The 24,959-nt window shown below is 45.0% G+C and overlaps 2 protein-coding genes across 3 annotated transcripts in view; both read left to right on the forward strand.

Moving 5' to 3' along the window:
- The first annotated feature begins 10,928 nt into the window (after positions 1–10,928).
- LOC128687663 (eukaryotic translation initiation factor 2-alpha kinase 1-like) overlaps positions 10,929–24,959 on the forward strand; it is a 337,432-nt gene continuing 323,401 nt past the window's right edge. Inside the window, exon 1 of one of the 2 annotated variants that reach the window (XM_070087473.1) lies at positions 10,929–10,951. The gene's annotated coding sequence lies outside the window, so the exon portion shown is untranslated. The other variant, XM_070087464.1, reaches the window with a different exon arrangement.
- LOC128687506 (ubiquitin carboxyl-terminal hydrolase 25-like) overlaps positions 11,004–24,959 on the forward strand; it is an 84,954-nt gene continuing 70,998 nt past the window's right edge. The window contains exon 1 of the mRNA XM_053774998.2: positions 11,004–11,159. The gene's annotated coding sequence lies outside the window, so the exon portion shown is untranslated. The remainder of the gene's footprint in view (positions 11,160–24,959) is intronic.

The following is a 24,959-nucleotide window of genomic DNA, read 5'->3' on the forward strand; positions in this document are numbered from 1 at the left end:
ACTTGGTTTACTTGGTCCCACTTTATGTTTTTGTTATTGAAGTTGAATTTGGTGAATGCTCCCTCGTGACTAATCTCATTATGTCGGTCTGGGGCTCCGTGCATACATGACTGAACCTCAATTATGTTGTGATCTGAGTATATTGTTTTTGATATGGTGGCATTTCTTATCAGATCATCATTGTTAGTGAAGATGAGGTCTAGTGTATTCTCCAGTCTAGTAGGCTCTATTATTTGCTGGTTTAAATTGAATTTTGTGCAGAGATTTAAAAGTTCGCGTGAGTGTGAGTTTTCATCAGAGCTGCCTCCTGGTGTTATTACTGCAACAATATTATTTGCTATATTCCTCCATTTTAGGTGCCTTAAGTTGAAATCCCCCAGGAGCAAGATGTTGGGTGCAGGAGCTGGAAGGTTTTCCAGACAGTGGTCAATTTTTAACAGCTGTTCCTGGAATTGCTGGGATGTTGCATCCGGAGGCTTGTAGACTACCACAATGACTAGGTTTTGGTTCTCGACCTTTACTGCTAAAACTTCCACTACATCATTTGAGGCATTTAGCAGTTCTGTGCAAACAAGTGACTCTGCAATGTACAGGCCAACCCCCCCCCCCCTTTTGCCTGTTCACTCTGTCACATCTGTATAGGTTGTAACCTGGGATCCATATTTCGTTGTCCAAGTGATCCTTTATGTGGGTCTCAGTGAAAGCCGCAAACATTGCCTTTGCCTCTGCAAGCAGTCCACGGATGAAAGGTATTTTGTTGTTTGTTGCTGGCTTTAGACCCTGTATATTTGCCAAGAAGAATGTTATCGGACTGGTGGTATTGTTGGTACTGGGGGGGGAATTTTTTTCCGGCATTAGTATCTGTATCTGTTGGTTTGGAGTGGAGGCCATCGACTGTGGTTCCACTCCAGGAATGACTGGATTTGGTGTACGATTTCTGCCATTTCCTGCCAGTTTTTTTTCCTTCCTGGCACTAAAAAACCTCTCCCTCATACCTCTGCTTAAAGCTATGAATGGATCCCGCCTCCACTGGAGTTTACCTGGAGAGAGTTCCGGAGGTCAACGCCCCCGCTGCCCGGTCTGTGACCAGGCCTCCTGGTGGATCAGAGCCTGATCAACCAGGCTGTTACTGTTGGCTGCACGCAAACCAACATCCGAGCCACAGCTCGGCTGGTCATGAACCGACTTTAGGTGCTTGTCCAGTGCCAGCTTGAAGACTGCCAGGGGTCTGTTGGTAATCCCCCTTATGTATGCTGGGAGGCAGTTGAACAATCTCGGGCCCCTGACACTTATTGTATGGTCTCTTAACGTGCTAGTGACACCCCTGCTTTTCATTGGGGGGATGTTGCATCGTCTGCCAAGTCTTTTGTTTTCGTAGTGAGTGATTTTCGTGTGCAAGTTCGGTACTAGTCCCTCTAGGATTTTCCAGGTGTATATAATCATGTATCTCTCCCGCCAGCGTTCCAGGGAATACAGGTTCAGGAACCTCAAGCGCTCCCAGTAATTGAGGTGTTTTATCTCCGTTATGCGCGCCGTGAAGGTTCTCTGTACATTTTCTAGGTCAGCAATTTCACCTGCCTTGAAAGGTGCTGTTAGTGTGCAGCAATATTCCAGCCTAGATCAAACAAGTGACCTGAAGAGTGTCATCATGGGCTTTGCATCCCTAGTTTTGAAGGTTCGCATTATCCATCCTGTCATTTTTCTAGCAGATGCGATTGATACAATGTTATGGTCCTTGAAGGTGAGATCCTCCGACATGATCACTCGGTCTTTGACGTTGGTGTTTCGCTCTATTTTGTGGCCAGAATTTGTTTTGTACTCTGGTGACGATTTAATTTCCTCGTATTTGCCATATCTGAGTAATTGAAATTTCTCATCGTTAAACTTCATATTGTTTTCTGCAGCCCACTGAAAGATTTGGTTGATGTCCGCCTGGAGCCTTGCAGTGTCTGCAATGGAAGACACTGTCATGCAGATTCGGGTGTCATCTGCAAAGGAAGACACGGTGCTGTGGCTGACATCCTTGTCTATGTCAGATATGAGGATGAGGAACAAGATGGGAGCAAGTACTGTGCCTTGTGGAACAGAGCTTTTCACCGTAGCTGCCTCGGACTTTACTCTGTTGACTACTACTCTCTGTGTTCTGTTAGTGAGGAAATTATAGATCCATCGACCGACTTTTCCCGTTATTCCTTTAACACGCATTTTGTGCGCTATTACGCCATGGTCACACTTGTCGAAGGCTTTTGCAAAGTCTGTATATATTACATCTGCATTCTTTTTGTCTTCTAGTGCATCTAGGACCTTGTCGTAGTGATCCAATAGTTGAGACAGAGAGGAGCGACCTGGTCTAAGCCCATGTTGCCCTGGGTTGTGTAAATGATGGGTTTCTAGATGGGTGGTGATCTTGCTTCTTAGGACCCTTTCGAAGATTTTTATGATATGGGATGTTAGTGCTATCGGTCTGTAGTTCTTTGCTGTTGCTTTACTGCCCCCTTTGTGGAGTGGGGCTATGTCTGTTGTTTTTAGTAACTGTGGGACGACCCCCGTGTCCATGCTCCCTCTCCATAGGATGGTAAAAGCTCGTGATAGGGACTTCTTGCAGTTCTTGATGAACACGGAGTTCCATGAGTCTGGCCCTGGGGCAGAGTGCATGGGCATGTCATTTATCGCCTGTTCGAAGTCATTTGGCGTCAGGATAACATCAGATAGGCTTGTGTTAACCAAATTCTGTGGCTCTCTCATCGCTTCCCAAACTGTTCCACTTCCTGACTACTCTGTGACAGAAGAAATACTTTCTAACATCCCTTTGATTCATCTGTGTCCTCAACTTCCAACTGTGTCCCCTTGTTGTTGTGTCCCATCTCTGGAACATCCTGTCTTTGTTCACCTTGTCAATTCTTCTCACTATTTTATATGTCGTTATCATGTCATGTCCCCCCTATCTCTCCTCTCCTCCAGTGTCGTCAAATCGATTTCCCTAAACCTTTCCTTGTAGGACATACCCCTTAGCTCTGGGACTAGTCTTGTTGCAAACCTTTGCACTTTCTCTAGTTTCTTTATGTGCTTGGCTAGGTGTGGGTTCCAAACTGGTGCCGCATACTCCAATATGGGCCTAACGTACACGGTGTACAGGGTCCTGAACGATTCCTTATTAAGATGGTGGAATGCTGTTCTTAGGTTTGCTAGGCGCCCATATGCTGCAGCAGTTATTTGGTTGATGTGCACTTCAGATGTGCCTGGTGTTATACTCACCCCAAGATCTTTTTCCTTGAGTGAGGTTTGTAGTCTTTGGCCCCTAGACTGTACTCCGTCTGCGGTCTTCTTTGCCCTTCCCCAATCTTCATTACTTTGCACTTGGTGGGGTTGAACTCCAGGAGTCAATTGCTGAACCAGGTCTGCAGCCTGGTCTAGCAATGTGTGTGTGTGTGTGTGTGTGTGTACTCACCTAATTGTACTCACCTAATTGTGGTTGCAGGGGTCGAGACTCAGCTCCTGGCCCCGCCTCTTCACTGATCGCTACTGGGTCCTCTCTCTCTCTGCTTCCTGAGCTTTGTCATACCTCTTCTTAAAACTATGTATGGTTCCTGCCTCCACTACTTCACCTGCTAGGCTATTCCACTTGCTGACAACTCTATGACTGAAGAAATACTTCCTAACGTCCCTGTGACTCGTCTGAGTCTTCAGCTTCCAGTTGTGACCCCTTGTCCCTGTGTCCCCTCTCTGGAACATCCTATCTCTATCCACGTTGTCTATTCCCCGCAGTATCTTGTATATCGTTATCATGTCTCCCCTGACCCTTCTGTCCTCCAGTGTCGTCATTCCGATTTCCCTTAACCTTTCCTCGTACGACATTCCCTTGAGCTCTGGGACTAGCCTTGTTGCAAACCTTTGTACTTTCTCTAACTTCCTGACGTGCTTGACCAGGTGTGGGTTCCAGACTGGTGCTGCATACTCCAGTATGGGCATAACATACACAGTGTACAGTGTCTTGAACGATTCCTTATTAAGGTATCGGAACGCTATTCTCAGGTTTGCCAGGTGCGCGTATGCTGCAGCAGTTATTTGGTTGATGTGTGCCTCCGGTGATGTGCTCGGTGTTATGGTCACCCCAAGGTCTTTCTCCCTGAGTGAGGTCTGTAGTCTTTGTCCACCTAGTCTATACTCTGTCTGCGGTCTTCTTTGCCCCTCCCCAATCTTCATGACTTTGCATTTGGCTGGATTGAATTCGAGAAGCCAGTTACTGGACCACATGTCCAGCCTGTCCAGGTCTCTTTGCAGTCCTGCCTCATCCTCGTCCGATTTAATTCTTCTCATCAACTTCACATCATCTGCGAACAGGGACACTTCAGAGTCTATTCCTTCCATCATGTCGTTCACATATATCAAAAATAGCACTGGTCCTAGAACTGACCCCTGTGGGACCCCGCTCGTAACAGGCACCCATTGTGATACCTCTTCATGTACCATGACTCGTTGCTACCTCCCTGTCAGGTATTCCCTTATCCATTGCAGTGCCCTCCCTTTTACATGCGCCTGATCCTCCAGCTTCTGCACTAATCTCTTGTGGGGAACTTGGGAGGAGCAACCTACCCACCCCTCTCTCTCGTGTCTTACTTCTGTTACCTTGTCATAAAACTCCAGGAGGTTTGTGATACAAGATTTGCCTTCCATGAACCCATGCTGGTTTTCATTTATAATCTTGTTCCTTTCCAGGTGTTCGACCACTCTCCTCCTGATAATCTTCTCCATGACTTTGCACACAATACATGTCAGAGAGACAGGTCTGTAATGCCTCGTTTCTGTTTCCTTTCTTAAATATGGGGACTACATTAGCTGTCTTCCATTTCTCAGGTAGTTGCCCAGTTTCAAGGGATGTGTTGAAGATTGTGGTTAGAGGCACGCACAGCATCTCTGCTCCTTCTCTAAGGACCCATGGGGAGATGTCTGGTCCCATCGCCTTTGAGGTGTCATGGTCACTTAAGAGCTTCTTCACCTCCTCCTCAGTTGTTCGTATGTCATCCAACACTTGTTGGTATATTCCCTCTTGATGTTCCCTTCTGTGCTGTCTTCCCACAGCCCTTCCTGTCTCTACTGTAAAAACTTCCTTAAATCTCCTGTTCAGCTCCTCACATACCTCCTGATCATTTCTTGTGAGTTCTCCACCTTCTGTCCTTAATCTGATCACCTGGTCTTTGACTGTTGTCTTCCTCCTGATGTGGCTATACAATAGTTTCGGGTCAGTCTTGATTCTCGATGCTGTCATTTTCATACTGTCGCTGGGCCTCCCTCCTTACCTGTGCGTACTCATTCCTGGCTCTGCGACTGATCTCCTTATTTTTGTGTGTTCTCTGCCTTCTGTACTTTTTCCATTCTCTATTGCACTTTGTTTTTGCCTCCTTACACCGTCGGGTAAACCAGGGGCTCGTTCTGGTCTTCCCGTTGTTACTGTTGCCCTTGGGAATAAACCTTTCCATTGCCTCCTTGCATTTTGTTGTTACATATTCCATCATTTCATTTACTGGCTTTCCTGCCAGTTCTCTGTCCCACTGGACCTCCCGCAGGAAGTTCTTCAACCCTATGTAGTCCTCTCTTTTATAGTCAGGTTTTTCCCATTCAACTCCTGTTATTCTCTCCACTTGCAGCACTACTATGTATTCAAAGCACAGAACCACGTGGTCGCTAGCTCCTAGGGGACTCTCATACTTGATGTCCTCAATGTCTGAGCTGCCCAGGGTGAACACAAGGTCCAATCTTGCTGGTTCATCCTCCCCTCTCACTCTGGTAGTGTCCTTAACATGTTGGTGCATGAGGTTTTCCAGCACCACGTCCAACATCCTGGCTCTCCATGTTTCGGGACCCCCCATGTGGCTCCAGGTTTTCCCATTCAATCTCCCTGTGGTTGAAATCCCCCATAACCAGCAACTTTGCTCTGCTGGAGTGAGCTCTTCTTGCCACCTCAGCAAGTGTGTCCACCATTGCTCTGTTGCTCTCTTCATATTCCTCTCTTGGCCTCCTGCAGTTCTGTGGTGGATTATACATCACTGCAATGACCACTTTGTGTTCCCCAGACTGAAGTGTACCTGCTATGTAGTCTCTTTTTCCCGTCTCATCTATGCCTTGCATTTTCTCGAATTTCCATCTGTTTTTTACGAGCAGAGCAACCCCACCTCCCCCCCTGCCCCTTCTATCTTTCCTCATGATCTGGTATCCTGGTGGGAAGATTGCATCTGTTATTGTCTCCGTGAGTTTTGTTTCTGTAACTGCTATGATGTCTGATGTGTGTGTGTGTGTGTGTGTGTGTGTGTGTGTGTGTACTCACCTATTTGTACTCACCTATTTGTGGTTGCAGGGGTCGAGTCCTAGCTCCTGGCCCCGCCTCTTCACCGGTTGCTACTAGGCCCTCTCTCTCCCCGCTCCATGAGTTTTATCAAACCTCGTCTTAAAACTGTGTATGGTTCCTGCCTCCACTATGTCATTTTCCAGGCTATTCCACTGCCTTACAACTCTATGACTGAAGAAATACTTCCTACTATCTCTCTGACTCATTTGTGTCTTCAACTTCCAATTGTGGCCTCTTGTTTCTGTGTCCCCTCCCTGGAACATCCTGTCCTTGTCCACCTTGTCTATTCCACGCAGTATTTTATATGTCGTTATCATGTCTCCCCTGACCCTCCTGTCCTCCAGTGTCGTCAGGCCGATTTCCCTTAATCTTTCTTCATAGGACATTCCCCTTAGCTCTGGAACTAACCTTGTTGCAAACCTTTGTACTTTCTCTAGTTTCTTGACGTGCTTTATCAAGTGCGGGTTCCAAACAGGTGCTGCATACTCCAGTATGGGCCTGACATACACGGTGTACAGTGTCTTGAATGATTCCTTACTAAGGTATCGGAATGCTGTTCTCAGGTTTGCCAGGCGCCCATATGCTGCAGCAGTTATCTGATTGATGTGTGCTTCCGGAGACATGCTCGGTGTTATACTCACCCCAAGATCTTTCTCCTTGAGTGAGGTTTGCAGTCTTTGGCCACCTAGCCTATACTCTGTCTGTGGTCTTCTGTGCCCTTCCCCTATCTTCATGACTTTGCATTTGGCAGGATTAAATTCGAGAAGCCATTTGCTGGACCAGGTGTCCAGTCTGTCCAGGTCTCTTTGAAGTCCTGCCTGGTCCTCATCAGATTTAATTCTCCTCATTAACTTCACATCATCTGCAAACAGGGACACTTCTGAGTCTAACCCTTCCGTCATGTCGTTCACATATACCAAAAATAGCACTGGTCCTAGGACCGACCCCTGTGGGACCCCGCTCGTCACAGGTGCCCACTGTGATACATCATTACGTACCATGACTCGTTGTTGCCTCCCTGTCAGGTATTCTCTGATCCATTGCAGTGCCCTTCCTGTTATATGCGCCTGATGCTCTAGCTTCTGCACTAATCTCTTGTGAGGAACTGTGTGTGTGTGTGTGTGTGTGTGTGTGTGTGTGTGTGTGTGTGTGTGTGTGTGTGTGTGTGTGTGTGTGTGTGTGTGTGTGTGTGTGTGTGCGTGCTTGTGTGTGCGTATATGTTTGTACGCTCGTGTGCATGTGTCTGTGTTTGTGCGTGCCTGTCTCGTGTGTGTGTGCGTGCCCGTCTCGTGTGTGTGTGTGTGAGTGCTCGTGTGGGTATATGACCGACTTAATATTTGTATTTATAACTCATTACAATTGTGACCAGTTGTGGACGTGTCAGTGGTTCATTACTTTGTAATTTGTTCATGATTGTAACCATGTATAGGAGTGTAGATGGTTCATTACGTTTGTAACTTGGTCATGATTGTGACCAGATCTACCTGGAGTTCATTACCTTTGTAAGTAGTTCAGCTATCATAACTTTGGAGTCCAGTCCCTGGACCAATTATGTACCTCTGTAATCTTTTGACTACCGTCCACAGGATGGGTATGGGGTGCATAATAAAGATATTAAACTAACTCTTGACAGAGGAAGTATGGTAAGAAAAGTAGTGAATGTATATGAAACTGTGCACAGGCTTGGGAAAAACTGAAAAAGAAAAGTATGTAGCCGAGCGATGGTGATGTACATCAAGGAAGCAAAGAGTTAAACTTGATGGAAAGAGCAAGATTGTCAAGAACATTGAGAAATAGTTGCAAGAAACTAGAGTCATCGGGCGGAAATGCAAAGATACCTTCTATCTACACAGCGGAGCCATAAGTGGAGGGCGCACACCAACAATAGGGAGAACATAAGAATGGAGGAACACTGCAGAAGGCCTACTGGTCCATAGAAGGCAGGTCCTTGTATGGGCAACACCTCTACGACTACCACTTCTTTACTACTACTAGTACTACCATTTATATTACTACCACTACTCTTGCCTCCCCTCACTCCTTTTCCTGCCCCTTGTGCCACTAAAACTAATCCCCTACTTTCTACTACTTACACTACCAGCATTACTTCTATCACTACTTCTCCACTTCCTTCTTTATTTATTTATTTATTTTTTATTTGGACATGATACATAGTTATACAAAGAAATATAGTGATTGGGTGTACATGCCAAAAGCCTCTTGTATGTAGAGTATTATGGGCAGGCTTAAAATTAACTTAAGATTAAATAAACAATGATATATTCAGTGGTAAAAATTACAGTAAACAAATAACATGAAGTACAAATGAGTATTTAAAAAAAGAAGCATTAAAGTTGTACAAATTTGTAGCATAACAATGTGTAATATAATCGAATCAGATCGAATAAAATCAATGATTTGTAGTGCAGAAACAGGTCATATGGTCATTAGATGAGTTACTGTACATTCAAGAGAATGGAGTATTATATTAGGTAATGTAAATACAAAAACATTATGAGATACAGTTAATCAGTATTTATTTAGTTGTGGGTGAGTAAGTGGTTTTTAAGAAGAGACTTGAATTGATAAACAGTGTTTCTTTTATACTCACAGGTAATGAATTACAGATTTTTGGGCCTCTCATGTGCATTGCGTTTTTACATAGCGTGAGATGGACACGAGGATCATCAAAGAGTGATTTGTGCCTTGTGTTATGGTCATGTGTTCTGTTGAGGTTGGTAAGGAGATGTTTGAGGGGAGGGTTTATATCATTGTGTATGTGTATGTAGTAGGTACAATAACAAGTATGGATGTTTTGTATGGTGAGTAAGTTTAGAGTTTTGAATATTGGTGGAGTGTGCTGCCTGGAGTGGGAATTTATTATCATTCTGACTGCGGCCTTTTGTTTATCCCATCCTTGTCCCCCTGGCTTATATATACTGTCTCCCTCACACTGGAGTGTTAGAGTGACTTGTAAGTGGACCAAGCTGGGCTGAAACGTTGTCATGAGCTTCTCTCTCCTGTATGCGAGTTATCTATGTAATGATGGAGAAGCCAGTAATGGAGTCAGTAATGTAGGAGCATGACAGATGAGTCAGTGGTGGAGGAAACTGACCCAGGAGCATGATAGAGGAGCCAATCATGGAGAAGCATGATCTAGGAGCATGGCAGAGGAGCATGATAGACCACCCAGTGATGGAGGTGCATAATATAGGAATCAGCGATGGAGGTTAATTTAGATTAATCCAGCCAGTGATGGAGGAACATGATAGAGCAGGCAGTGATGGAGGAACGTGATAGAGGAGCCAGTGGTGGAGGAGCATGGAATATAACATAATTGAATATAATTGAATCACTGCTTTTCACAAAAGCATTTTAGAATATAAGTACGTATATCTTTGTATTATACAAATTTTGATTCATTTATAATTAATATTCTACTGTACAACTATGAAATAATTACTTTCCTACTGTACAACTATGATATACTTCTCCTTAGTATTAAGTAGACTGTAAGCCAATAATGTTAAGTTGGCCCATAATACCTAGGCATAATAGAGGCTCTCTTTGCATTGCAACCCACTATTGTATATACACAATCTCAATGAACTGTTTGCAAAGACATTAAATAAATAAATTAATTAAATAAATAAATAAATAGATGAGCCAGTGATGGAGGAGCATGACAGAGGAGCCACTTATAGAGGAGAATTTTAAAGGAGCCAGTAATGCAGGACCATGATAGACGAGCCAGTGATGGAGGTGCCAGTGGTGGAGGAGCATGATACATGAGCCAATGATAGAGGAGCCAGTGATGGAGGAGCATGACAGAGGAGCCAGTGATGGAGGAGCATGATAGAGGAGCCAGTGATGGAGGAGCATGATAGAGGAGCCAGTGATGGAGGAGCATGATAGAGGAGTCAGTGTTGGAAGAGCGTGATGGAGGAGTCAGTGATGGAGGAACATGATAGAGGAGCCAGTGATGGAGGAGCATGATAGAGGAGCCAGTGATGGAGGAGCATGATAGAGGAGCCAGTGATGGAGGAGCATGATAGAGGAGCCAGAGTTGGAAGAGCGTGATGGAGGAGTCAGTGATGGAGGAGCATGATAGAGGAGCCAGTGATGGAGGAGCATGATAGAGGAGCCAGTGATGGAGGAGCATGATAGAGGAGCCAGTGATGGAGGAGCATGATAGAGGAGCCAGTGATGGAGGAGCATGATAGAGGAGCCAGTGATGGAGGAGCATGATAGAGGAGCCAGTGATGGAGGAGCATGATAGAGCCAGTGATGGAGGAGCATGATAGAGGAGCCAGTGATGGAGGAGCATAATAGAGGAGTCAGTGATGGAAGAGCGTGATGGAGGAGCCAGTGATGGAGGAGCATGATAGAGGAGTCAGTGATGGAAGAGCGTGATGGAGGAGCCAGTGATGGAGGAGTGATATGGAGGAGCCAGTGATAGAGGAGCGTGATAGTGTAAATAGTGTGCGCAGTGCGAGCTTCACTGATGGTGGGTTGGGAGGGACGGTGGTGGGGTTGTTGGAGGGGTGGAGGAAGGGATGGAGGAAGGGATGGAGGGGTGGAGGGAGGGAGGTCTTCCCATCTTCTCAGGTATGGCTTGTCTACCGCTTCAGTGACTGGTGTGAGTGTAGCTCCCGGGCCTGGCCCTTAACATACCCAGTGTCACCACCAGCCTGGCCCCCTCTTACTCCCAGGGCCACCACTGGCCCCTCACTAGCTCACAGTGGCCCGGGTGTGGCCCCAAGAGTGGCCCACGCAAGTGGTAAACAAGTGGCCTGTAACCCCCCATCCACTGCTGGTATTACTGCAAGATGAAAAGCTAAAATGAGTGTTATTACTGTGGGTGAGGGCCAGGGTGGTGTGGCCCCCGGGACCATGTGCCTGGGGGCCCCGGGACCGTGTGTGCGTGTGTCTCCGGGCCCCTAGAACCGTGTGTGCGTGTGTCTCTGGGCCCCCAGGACCGTGTGTGCGCCAGGGCACGAGGGCCCTAGAGGAAGGCCAGGGCAGGATGTAGGAAAGTAACCGCTGTGGCCCCCGAGGACCATGTGTGTGTTAGGGCCCTCAGGAACATGCAAGTGCCAGGGCACGAGACCCCTGGAGTGAGAGAGAGAGCAGATAGGAGGAAAAGGCACTGCTCTGGCCCCCAAGATCATGCGTCATGGCTCCAGGACCCTGTGTGTGTTAGGGGCCCTCATGACAGTGCAGTTGCCAGGGTATGATTTCCCTTAGAGGGAAAGCCTGAGCAAGAGGTTGGAAAGTAACTGCTCTGGTCCCTAGGATTGTGTGTGTCATGGCCCCAAAACTGTCAGGGGCCCTATGACCATATGTGTCGGGGAACTTCCAGGACCATGTGTGTCAGGGGGGCCCCCAGGACCATGTGTGTGTCAGGGGGGGCCCCCAGGACCATGTGTGTCGGGGGTCTCAGGACCAAGTGTCTACCTACCTGCCTCCTGGAGGGTATTCAGGGGATCAATGCCCCTGCAGCCCAGTCCACAACCAGGCTGCCTGGTGGATCAGGGCCTGATCAACCAGGCTGTTACTGGTGGCTGCATGTAGTCCAATGTATGAACCACAGCCTGGCTGATCTGGCACCGACTTTAAATATCTGTCCAGCTCCCTCTTGAGCCAAAGGTCTATTTGTAGTTCCTCTTATGCATGGTGGGAGGCTGTTGAGCAGTCTTGGGCCCTGGACACATAAGGTATTTTCTCTTAGTGTACCAGTGATGCCCCTACTTTTCATGGGGGCATTTTGCATCACCTGCCCAGTCTTTTAGTTTTGTAGGGAGTGATTTGTGTGTGCAGATTTGGGACCATTCCATATAGGATTTTCCAAGTGTAGATTATGATATATCTCTCTCTCCTGCGTTCCAAGGAGTACAAGTCAAGTGCTTCCAAGCGTTCCCAGTAGTTAAGATGCTTGACAGAACTTATACGTGCAGTACAGGATCTCTGTACACTCTAGATCTGCAATCACCTGCTTTGAATGGAGATGTTAATGTACAACAATATTCCAGCCTAGAGAGAACAAGTGATTGGAAAAGAATTATCATTGGCTTGGCATCTCTTGTTTTAAACGTTCTCATTATCCATCTGGTCATTTTTCTGGTACATTATATGAATATAACCTAGGATAACCCAATAACATCAGTGTGACTGTATATGAAGCTACAAAAAGTTATGTAAAGAAAATTCTTCCCTTTATTTCTGATGTAGAGAAACAAGAGTATGGTACACATTGCTAAAAAAAATATTCATGGGGCACTTGATTCTATTAAACTTTATATGGTTATTGCATCTGCAGTGTTAAATTTATGCTAAAATTCTAGCACTCCAGTGTTTTGAGTTGTCATCCATTGCTGCGAGAAACCCTGTGTATTGCACATAAATGTCTTAATCACTCCTTAATCCAGTAGTTGTGTAGGAGATGTATTTGGGGTTAAAACACTACTTTCATATTTGACTCCTGCAAGAGCTGATTATAACACACCAGTTATTTCCCACCAAGGTAGGGTAACCCAGAGAAAGAAAACACATCCTCCATCAATCATTTGTTGTCTTGCTAGAAGTGCAGTTGTGATCGTGGCACTGTTGTAATCCTTGAAAGTGAGATCCTCTGATATTACCACTCCCAGGTCCCTCACGTTATTTTTCTGCTCCATTGTATGATCAGAGTTTGTAGTATACTCAGTTCTAGTTATTATCTCCTCCAGTTTTCCATAACGGAGTAGTTGGAATTTGTCTTCATTGAACATCATATTGCTTTCTGTTGCCCATTGGAAAACTTGATTTATATCTTCTTGGAGATTAACCATGTCCTCAATGTAACCATGTCCTCATGCAGATCCTAGTTTATCTGCAAAGGATGACACGGTGCTGTGGATTACATCTCTGTCTATGTCTGGTATGAGGATGAGGAACAGGATGGGGGTGAGTACTGTGTCTTGTGGAACAGAGCTTTTCACTATGGCATCTTCTGATTAGATTCTGTTGACCACTACTCTTTGTGTTCGATTATTTAGAAAGTTGAAGATCCATTCCGCATTTTACCAGTTATTCCTTTAGCATGTATTTTGTGCACTATTACGCCATGATCACGGTTGTCAAAGGCTTTTGCAAAGTCTGTGTATATTACATCTTCATTTTGTTTTTATTCCAGTGCATCCAAGACCATATCATAGTGATCCAGTAGTTGCAAGAGGTAGGAGTGACCTGCTCTGAACCCATGTTGCCCTGGATTGTGTGGTTTTTGGGAATCCAAGTGGTTTGCAATTGTGCTTCTGAGCACTTTTTCAAAGATTTTTATGATGTGGGACATTAGATCTATTGGTCTATAGTTCTTAGCTAATGCTTTGTTGCCACCTTTATGGAGTGGGGCTATATCCATTATTTTTAATGACTGTGTAATTTTACTCATGTCTAAGCTCCTTCTCCATAGTATACTTAGGGCATGTGAAAGGGGTTTCTTGCAGTTTTTAATGAACACAGAATTCCATGAGTCTGGGCCTGGGGTTGAGTGCATGGACATGTTGTCACTTGCTTTCTCAAAGTCTATCGGAGTTAGGGTAATGTCGGAAATCTGGCCTACATTGTTAGAGTTTTGAGGCTGTCATGAAAAAATCATTTGGACTGTTAGTCTTTAAATTGATTAGTGGCTCGCTAAACACAGAGTTGTATTGGGATTTAAGTATTTCACTCATTTCTTTGTTGTCATCAATGTAAGTCCTGTCTTGTCTGAGTTAGGGCCCGATACTGGATGTGGTATTTACCTTGTTTTTGGCATATGAAAAGAAATATTTCGAATTTCTCTCAATTTCACTAATCGCTTTTAGCTCCTCCTGTCTCTCCTGGGTCCTATAAGAGTCCTGTAACTTAAGTTCAATACCTTCCACTTCCCTTGTCAGTGCTTCTTTTTGTGTATCAGATAATCTAGCGTTCTTGAAGAGTTCAGTGATTCTTCGTCGTCTTCTGTAGAGGGAGCGTCTTTCTCTCTCCAGTTTACTTCTTCTCTTCTTCTTTCTTACGGTAATATGCATTGAACACTTCAAGTGCCAGGAAGTTGATCCTTTCAAGGCACTGGTTTGGATCCATGTTATTTAAGATATCTTCCCAACATGTTTCATTTAAGACATGGTTCACCTAGTCCAAGTTGATGTTCTTGTTGTTGAAGTTGTATTTGGTGAAGACACCTTCGCAGCTACGTGCATTTTGCTGATCAGGACCCCTATGCATGTAAGTTTGAATTTCGATTAGATTGTGATCAGAATTAGTTGTTCTGGATGTTATGTCTTTTACCAGGTCCTCATTATTTGTGAAGATAAGGTCATTGTGTTTTCCAATCTTATTGGCTCCACTATCTGCTGACTTAGGGTGTGTTTATCACAGAGATTTAGTAGCTTGTGTGTGTGTGACCTTTCATCTGTGCTGCCTCCAGGGATTGTTTCTGCTATAACATTATTTGTGTGTTGGGGCCCAGGGCCATGTATGTTGGGGGCCCAGGGCCATGTGTGTTGGGGGGCCCAGGACCATGTGTGTTGGGGGCCCAGAACCATGCATGTTGGGGCCCAGGACCATGTTTATTGGGAGCCCCAGATCCATGTGTGTTTGGGGCCCCAGGACCATGTGTATGGGGCCTCAGGACCATGTGTATGTCTGGCCCCCACGGCCATACAGGTACCAGGACCAGACAAGTGCCACGACTACTCAGTGTAGCCCTGGAGCTGGAGCTTGTGATGTGCTGCTCAACACCTCACTTCTGAGGTGTGCAAGTGCAAGGATAATAAGAGCATATGTGCGAGGATAACACAGCTGTGTGAGGCAGCAGGATCACCATATCATGAAGATATATAATGCAGTTGGCATTTAAGGTGCATGTCTCAAAACAGCAGCTGAAGATGGACTTTGCTGCTGAAGTGGCTAGTCTGTTATGCGCCCCATATCCATCCTGTGGGCAGTAGCACAAGAGCACATGATGGATACACAAGGCCTAGGAACTAGGCCTCGGCAGGGTTATCTGGATTTACATCCGTAATTTTATTATCTTTTGCCAGCAGATTTAGGCATATGCTGTATACATTTACATAATATGTCTGATATTTTATTTTCATTAATAAAATGCCTTGATGTGACACAAGTTATTATACTGCCTAAATTAATTTTTCTCAATAGGTGGACAGTCAAGCACATTGTGTTCAAGAAAATGACCATAAGGCTGACTTGAATATTTTCATATCTTTGGCATTCTCATAATGCTGTACAGCAGTGTTGGTAATTATTCGAGGGGAAACAATATATATTTGTTCATGGCCAAATAAATGTCTAGTGTATATTGTCTGTATGTTTTCCATATAATGTGACTTAGATGGACAAGACTTTGTATCGAAATGAGTGCCAGAAAGTACTATGGTGTCATGTATAAAGTGAAATAGCCATTTTGAGAGGAGTTTGCAAGTGAGAATTATAATTATAAAATGTTTTAAATTGATAACTTGTACACCTATTTATTTTTACTGAATCTGACACAGCTACAGTATAAGTTATGCATGGTTATGTGCATCTACATACTTTGTACTATAGCTTTAGTAAATTGATACACAGGCTTGTGTGTACACGGTTGTATAAAGTGGACTCTCATAATTTATGTGGGTTAGGTTCTAGAATTCAATGCTACCTAAGAGATAGTGTGAATAATAGGGTTGTATTCTTCACACTTCCCAAGAAGTCAAAAACATTTGGTCATTTTTTTCATAAAATTCCCAGGCAATTGTTCTTGACGTATCATCCATAATAACATAGTAATAACAATAAAGAAGTTTTCAAGAGGAAATTGGACATGTACGTACCTCCACCAAGTATTTTCTGGAGCGCAGGCGAGAGAGATACGCTTGGAAAATCCTAGAGGGATTAGCATCAAACTTGCACACGAAAATCACTCCATATGAAAGCAAAAGACTCGGCAGGAGATGCAACATTCCCCCAATGAAAAGCAGGGGTACCACACGTACACTGAGAGATAATACAATAAGTGTCCGGGGCCCAAGACTGTTCAATTGCCTCTCAGCATAGATAAGGGGGATTACCAATAGACCCCAGGCTGTTTTCAAGAAGGCACTGGACAGACACCTAAAGTCAGTACCTGACCAATCGGGCTGTGGTTTGTACGTCAGTTTGTGTGCGGCCAGCAGTAACAGCCTGGTTGATCAGACTCTGATCCACTACAAGGCCTGGTCTCGGACCGAGCCGCGGGGGCGTTCACCCCCGAAACCCTCTCCAGGTAAACTCCAGGTAAGTGCTAGATCAACCAGGCTGTGATGGATATGTGGACCAGCAGGCCACTAACAGTAACAGCCTGACTGATTAGGCAGGCACCAGATAAGCTTGTCCCAGGGCTATGCTGTGAGAGTAGGAAAACTCTTGAAACCCTTCCAGTGGTTGGTGACTGGTTTCAGCCTCACCACCAGCAGTCACCACTAACACACACACACCTGGATCACCCCCATTGTTTTTTATTATTTAACCAAACCTTACCTAGAATAATAAATATTGACAGGAAGTGATGAAAGTTGGTGGTAGTACATGGGTCAGTGTTGATGGTAAGGCAGCAACCATCATTCCAGCCACCCACAATTGCTATATCATTAAATGCATCATCATCATTATAATTATTATTATTTAATATTAATTATTAGTGTGGCTAATACATCAATGTATAACACTTTCCACAACAAATAAGTGTTTTTCCTGTGTTATGAATACGTATAGGTATGTTGTGGTAAATGTATATTGTTTATGGGTTTTCCCTTGGAATTTGTATTGATACCTTAGACTGTAAATGTCATTGCTTGTTGATCTAGAAAAGTCTCATTGACATACAGGATTTATGGGGGGGGGGTGAAAATTACTGGTACATTATATGGATATAACCTAGGATAACCCAATAACATCAGTGTGACTGTATATGAAGCTACAAAAAGTTATGTAAAGAAAATTCTTCCTTTTATTTCTGAAGTAGAGAAACAAGAGTATGGTACACATTGCTAAAAAAAATATTCATGGGGCACTTGATTCTATTAAACTTTATATGGTTATTGCATCTGCAGTGTTAAATTTATGCTAAAATTCTAGCACTCCAGTGTTTTGAGTTGTCATCCATTGCTGCGAGAAACCCTGTGTATTGCACATAAATGTCTTAATCACTCCTTAATCTAGTAGTTGTGTAGGAGATGTATTTGGGGTTAAAACACTACTTTCATATTTGACTCCTGCAAGAGCTGATTATAACACACCAGTCATTTCCCACCAAGGTAGGGTAACCCAGAGAAAGAAAACACATCCTCCATCAATCATTTGTTGTCTTGCTAGAAGTGCAGATATGTTACAATTCAGATGACCCTCCCGACTGTTACATCCCCAGTCCTCTCTTTCAAGAGTGCAGGTACTGCACTTCCCACCTCCAGGACTGAGTAACTGCTTTCCCTGAATCCCTTCATGTGTACAGTAGTATTTTGGTAGCTCTCAACTTGAACAATATGATATTCGAACCCTTTGTTTAAAAAATTGCTTGGTAGTCGACCATTTGCTCGGCACTTGCCTCTTCAAGGGGGGCTCCTTGGCGTGGTGAAGAGGCTCTTGGTCTGAGGAATTAGACCTGTCGGTCTTCTTCCTCAGACCGAACCTAATTACCCCCCAATCTCCCCTCCCCTATCCCATCCTCCCCATCCTCCCCTTTTTCCTTTCCTCCTCCTCTTCCCCACCCCTCCCTTTTGCCCTTCCTCTTTTTGGCCTTTGTGATTTCTCTCACAGGCGCGCTAGTTCCTAGGTAGGGGAAAGGATACTGGGGTCCATCCCATTCCGTTGAGGTTCTTGGCGGTGGCGTAGTTTGCCGTGGAATCTGGATCGCCTGGGGATGTCCCGATCCCTCTCCGGTATCCCGGAGTAGCTTTGGGTGTCTTTCGGGCGACGGGTGTATCTCTGGAAGCCACCTTTCGGATTCCGGGGGTGGTGGCCGAAGGAGGTATGCTTTGTGGCGGATATCCGGCCGCCCTCTCTTTTGTCCACCGAGGTAGCTCAGCAGATGTGAGGTTGCTATCCCGGATTGCTGGTTTACTGGCATGAAGGGTAGGGTATGGCACGGGTTCCATGCTGCATCTGCGCTACTAGTGGTGCTGAGGCCCTCTTGGGTGCGGAGGGAGATTTCCGGCCCTTTCATTCCTCCTGGGAACTATTCCTCCCTGCTCCCCCCCTTTTTTTATTCTTTTTTTTTATTTTTATTTTCTTTTCTTCTTTCTTTTTTTTTTCTTAAAAACAAAAAGCAAAGGAGTAACCTAACCATGGAGAACCCAATCCATGAACCCACTACCCCCGGGCCCCTTCTTGATACCGCACCCCATTCTGACCCTGCCTTATTTTTAGACCACTCTTCGGACACTCCTGATGCCCCTGTACCTCTTGCTGGTGCTGTTTTCTCACCCGCTTCAGGTACCGGGGCTTCGACTGACTCCTTCGATTTGTCTGAACTCCGCTCTCCTTTGACTATGCTTCCGGCTTCTCCCTCTAGGGTACGGCAATTTTCGAATCGCCCGCCCATTTCACGCCAGACCAACTCCGGTCCTACTCCTAAACACCAACGTCAATCTCCTGATGATGCTCCTTCGTTACCTTCCCATTCTACTCGGAAAAGACCGACACGTCATGCACTCCCTCTCCACGCTCAGTTTCGGACCACACAATGGACTAAATTCTTTACTTTAAGACCGACTTCTTCTTCTGCCTACCTTTCTGACCATAGTATTGGCAAAGTGCTCCTGCGTCATGTTGGTAGAGATATTTCATTTCATGCTCTCAAGAGCGGTACGCGCATCGTCACTGTCCAGAATGCTACCCAAGCTCATGATCTTTCTCTCTTTTCGCATATAGATACTACTCCTATCACTATTGAAAAACATCTTTCTCTCAATTCATGTAGTGGTACTGTCATTCTGCCCCATACCATAGTCCAACAGAATTTCCAGTCATGTGGCAATGACATTCTTGAACAGCTGGAACTCCAGGATCTCCCAGTCCTCAAAGTAGACACTTATGTCCTTCCTGCCCGTGGGCGGAGATGTTACCGTTACCCTTGCAATGTAGCTCGTTTAACTTTTGACAGCCGAGAACTCCCGTCCTCTGTATATGTCGCAGGACATCGGTTACAAGTTCGAAAGGTGATACACCGCAACAGTGTAGAAATTGCTGGCGTTTTGGTCACCCAGCGAAATATTGCAGATCTATGGCCGAATACCCAGTCTGTGGTGCCGACGACCATTCCAATACATCTTGCAGTCAACCTCCATCTTGCCTTAATTGTAATGAAGCTCACCCTTTGTACTCCCGCCGTTGCCAGGTCTACTTAAATGAACGTGAAATCCGTTGCCTCAAAGAGGCAGAAGGTCTCCCTTATGCTATGGCAGTTACTCATCTCCGCCTCCAAGGGAGACTACCCCGTGTTTCTTATTCTCGTGTTTCAAAACATCCCCCCACTTCTGGGGTCCCATCTTCTGCAGCCTCCTCTGTTGTTACCCCTCCCATAACCACTCCGGCATCTAATCCTTTTGCTATCCTTGGCTCTGACGTCCCGACTACAACTCAGTCTGTTGTCACATCTTCTCGTCCTTCCTCACAAGCCCCAGTATCGACAAGACCTCGTACGACACCTAATACCAATCGCCCCTCTACTTCTCAGAAGTCCAAAAAATCCACATTGCTCAAATCTTCTTTGCCCCTTCCTTCCCTTCTTCCACCTCCACACTTTACCTTTCCAGTCTCTGTGCCTAGTTCTTCCCCTCTCTCTGGCTCTATTACAAGTGTGGAGATTCACCCTCCTCCTCGTACTATGTCTTCCACCCCCGTCCCCTCCCAAGTTTCTCCCTCTTCTGCCACCTCCCAGGTTTCTGCCTCTTGTCCCCCCCCACACTTCATCTCCAGTCCCTTACACTCTTTCCTCTCCCTCTACTTTGGTACAGTCCATTACTGTCCCAATCTTTACTCACCCTCCCCCTTCTATCTCCAATATGGTCTCCCATACATCTTTGAATTCAGAAACACTTGAAGCCATTTCAGAATATATTGCAGAGACTAAACCTTCAATGGACACTAATTCACTTCCTGTTCCTTCTCTTCCCTCTCCTCCATCTTCACAACCCCATTCTTCGCAACGCTCCGTTCCTTCGCTGCTTGAACGTCTTCCCATGCCACCACACGTTGACTTTTCTAACCCCTCTAGTCCGTAGGTGCCTTTCCCTACGGATTCCTGGTATTTTCTTCATCGCCAATCATGGCCTATTTACAATGGAATATCCGCGGCCTCAGAGGTAATCGGGGTGAGCTTCAGATGTTGCTTTCCAGGTTTTCCCCTGTTGGTGCTTGCTTACAGGAACCAAAATTACACTCGGCTGTTTTCCAACCTATCTCAGGCTATAATTTATTGTATTCTTTGGATCCTTTCTCAGATGGGACCTTTAACCCTTTCAGGGTCCAAGGCCCAAATCTGGAGTCACGCACCAGTGTCCAAGAATTTTCAAAAAAAAAATTTGTTATTTTTTCTTATGAAATCGTAGATAATCTTTTTGTGAAGGTAATAAAACAAAAAGTACGAAATTTGGTGGAAAATTGACGAAATTATGCTCTCGCGAATTTTGATGTGTCAGCGATATTTACGAATCGGCGATTTTGCCGACTTTGACTCCCATTTTAGGCCAATTACATTATTCCAATCAACCAAATTCTTAGCTATTTCACTAGTATTACTTCTATTCTATCGATTGAGCACAAGAAATCGCCAAGTCAACTGTTTCAACTACAAAATAAAGTGATCGGAAATTGTTAATTTGGCCAATCTAACACAAAGTTCAAAATATTCCAATTTCAAAATAGGGTCCAGAATGAACAATGTAGGCATTCCTGGCACTAAACTAACATTTCCTCTGTTCATTAGTTATGTTTTGAGGCTTTACAAATAAATTCCATTTTGATTTTTTATTCACATAATGAATTTTTATTCACACCAAAAAATAGAAGATTTACTGTTATGCAATACTGTAATAATTGTATAAATATCATCACCATATTTGTGAATGTATATTAGACCCACCAGCTGACGTGTATTAGACGTGTGAGGTCGTTTGTTTACTCTTGAATATCGGCAAAAATTTAACATTTCCTCTACTTTGAGCTCAGTTTCAAGCCATTTCCATTGCTAAAACCAATCAAAATCATCTCTATTTCTGTAATATGTCTTCCATTCTATCAAATGAGACCAAGAAATCGCAAATACAACTATAAAAAACATACGAAAAAACACTGCAAAGTTGCTGTTTTAATCGAAAAATCATGATTTCATTTTTTTTCTCTCATTATACACAGTGTGCTGCAGGATCTGTTTTATGTGGTGCACACATACCACATAGATGTATTCTCTCATATCTAGGCCCAAATGTACCACTCACAGTTTATCAGAGTGAGCTGAGCTCATGGCGTAGATCTACGGTTTGGACCCTGAACGTAAAGCCGTAGATCTACGGGACGGACCCTGAAAGGGTTAATGAAAGTGCCCTTCTTTTACTCAATGATATTCCGTACTGTCAATTATTTGTCCATACCTCGCTGCATTACACTGCAGCCCGTATCCACTTGAATAAGTGGTTTACAATATGTTCTTTATATCTCTCTCCTTCTCGAGCATTTTCTATCCCAGACTTTACCTTTCTTGTTTCATCCTTACCACCACCACTTCTGTTACTTGATGATTTTAACGCCCACCATTTCCTCTGGGGGGGGTCTCATTGTGACTCACGTGGCATCCAGTTGGAGGCTTTTCTCGCCTCTCACCCCCTCCATGTTTTAAATACGGGTACTCCCACCCATTTTGATCCTCGTACTCATACTCTCTCTTGCATCGATCTATCAGTCTGCTCTTCCTCCACTGCACTAGACTTCACCTGGTCTGTTCTACCGGACTTACATGACAGCGATCATTTTCCAATCATTCTTACTTCTCCTTCCTATTCACCACCTTTCCGTAGCCCTTGCTGGCAATTTGATCGGGCAAATTAGGATCTTTACTCGCAACTCACTGCTTTTAGTGAGGGTCCTTCTTCATCCTCCATTGATGAGCTCCTACACCTCTTCTCGACGTCAGTTTACACCGCAGCTTCTCATTCTATACCCCAAACCTCAGGCAGGCATTCTTAGAAGTGCGTGCCTTGGTGGTCTCCTGCTTGTGCTCGTGCAGTGTGTTTGAAATGCGCTGCATGGGGCAGGTACCGGTACAATAGAACCACTGAGAGACTTCTTGATTTTAAGCAGAAGAGTGCGATCGCTCGCCATGTCATCCGTGAAGCTAAACGCACTTGCTGGCGAGACTATGTTTCCACCATCACCTCTGCTTCTTCTATGAGTGCAGTCTGGAAAAAAGTGAGGAAATTGAGTGGTAAATACTCTCCTGACCCGGCTCCTGTTCTACGGGTCGCTGGTGTTGATGTAGCAAACCCTCTTGACATTGCCATTGAACTTGGCACACTTCTGGTCCGTATTTCCCGGGGGCTCCATCTATGCCCCTCGTTTCTTTCCTCAAAGTCTGCCAGAGAGTTAGTACCCTGGGACTTTTCTTCTCTCAGAGAAGAACAGTATAATGTGCCTTTTACACTTCAAGAACTGGAGGCAACGCTCTCAGCTTGCCGATCATCAGCAGCTGGGCCTGATGACATTCATATTCGTATGTTACAACATTTACATCGGTCAGCCCTTGTAGTCCTTTTACACCTCTTCAATCTTATTTGGGCACAAGGAGTTCTTCCCCAGCTGTGGAAATCTGCCATTGTTCTCCCTTTCCGCAAACCGGGTACTACAGGACATGATGCCTCCCACTATCGTCCCATCGCTCTTACTAGTGCAGTTTGCAGAGTGATGGAACGTCTCGTAAATCGACGTTTAATGTGGTATTTAGAGACACACAACAGTCTCTCCACTAGTCAATATGGCTTTCGTAAGGGCCGTTCTACCATAGACCCCTTACTACGCTTGGATACGTATGTTCGTAATGCCTTTGCGAATAATCACTCGGTTATTGCCATATTTTTTGACCTTGAGAAGGCATATGACACAACTTGGAGGTATAATATTTTGGCCCAGGCCCACTCCTTAGGCCTCCGAAGCAATCTACCATCCTTCCTTAAGAATTTTTTAATTTACAGACATTTCCGTGTTCGAGTCAATAATGTTCTTTCCCCGGACTTCGTCCAAGCTGAAGGTGTCCCTCAGGGATGTGTTCTAAGCACAACACTTTTTCTCCTTGCTATAAATGATTTGACCTCTGTTCTTGCACCCAATATTTGGTCATCACTCTATGTTGATGACTTCGCTATTGCTTGTGCAGGCGCTGACTGTCATCTCATTGCAGTTTCTCTCCAGCACGAGGTCGACCGTGTTTCCACTTGGGCCACCACGCATGGGTTTAAATTTTCAAGTACCAAAACTCACCAAATTACTTTCACTAGACGCTCTGTCATCTCCGATCATCCTTTGTATCTCTATGGCTCCCGTATCCCCGAACGTGATACAGTCAGGTTTCTAGGCCTTCTCTTTGACCGTAGGTTATCCTGGAAACCTCACATTACCTCTCTGAAGGCAACTTGTCACAGCCGGCTAAACCTTCTTAAAACCCTTGCTCATCTTTCCTGGGGAGCTGATCATCGAACTCTGCTTCGCCTACATTCAGCCCTCGTTTTATCGAAACTCGATTATGGTGACCAGATTTATTCAGCGGCCCCTCCTGCTACTCTCTCTAGCCTTAACCCTATCCATCACCAAGGATTACGTTTGTGCCTTGGTGCTTTTCGCTCTTCCCCTGTTGAGAGCCTCTATGCAGAAGCGAATGTTCCATCCTTGTCTGATCGCCGTGATGCCCATTGCCTTCGCTACTATGTACGCTCTCACGATCTCCACAATCCTTCCATTTATAGAATGGTCACCGATATTAGTAGACATTCTTTATTCATTCGCCGCCCCTGTTTGCTCTGTCCCTTTTCTCTTCGCCTACATTCACTCTTGTCTTCCCTTCAGTTACCACCTTTATATGTTCATTTAGCATCTCACTTTTCCCTACCCCCCTGGGAAGTTCCAGCTGTTCGGGTCTGTTCTTTCTCACTTCCGTGCTCGAAAGCCCAACTTCCTACGGTGGCTTCCCGCTCTCTTTTTCTTGATCACTTCCACTCCCATTCTCATGCCATCGTTGTGTACACAGATGGCTCTAAGTCTTCAGACGGCGTCGGATTTGCAGCAGTGTTTCCAGACAGCGTCGTGCGGGGGCATTTACTATTTTCGGCTAGCATTTTTACTGCTGAATTGTATGCCATTCTTGCAGCACTTCGTATCGCATCTATGCCTGTGTCATCATTTGTGGTAGTCTCAGACTCCCTTAGTGCTCTACAGGCTATACAAAAATTTGATACATCTCACCCCCTAGTTCTCTGTATCCAACTTTGGCTACGCCGTATCTCTACGAAGCATAAAGATATTATTTTTTGTTGGGTCCCTGGTCATGTCGATGTACAGGGCAATGAACAGG

Source organism: Cherax quadricarinatus, chromosome 2, assembly GCF_038502225.1.
Source record: "Cherax quadricarinatus isolate ZL_2023a chromosome 2, ASM3850222v1, whole genome shotgun sequence".
Taxonomy (NCBI): Eukaryota; Metazoa; Arthropoda; class Malacostraca; order Decapoda; family Parastacidae; genus Cherax; species Cherax quadricarinatus.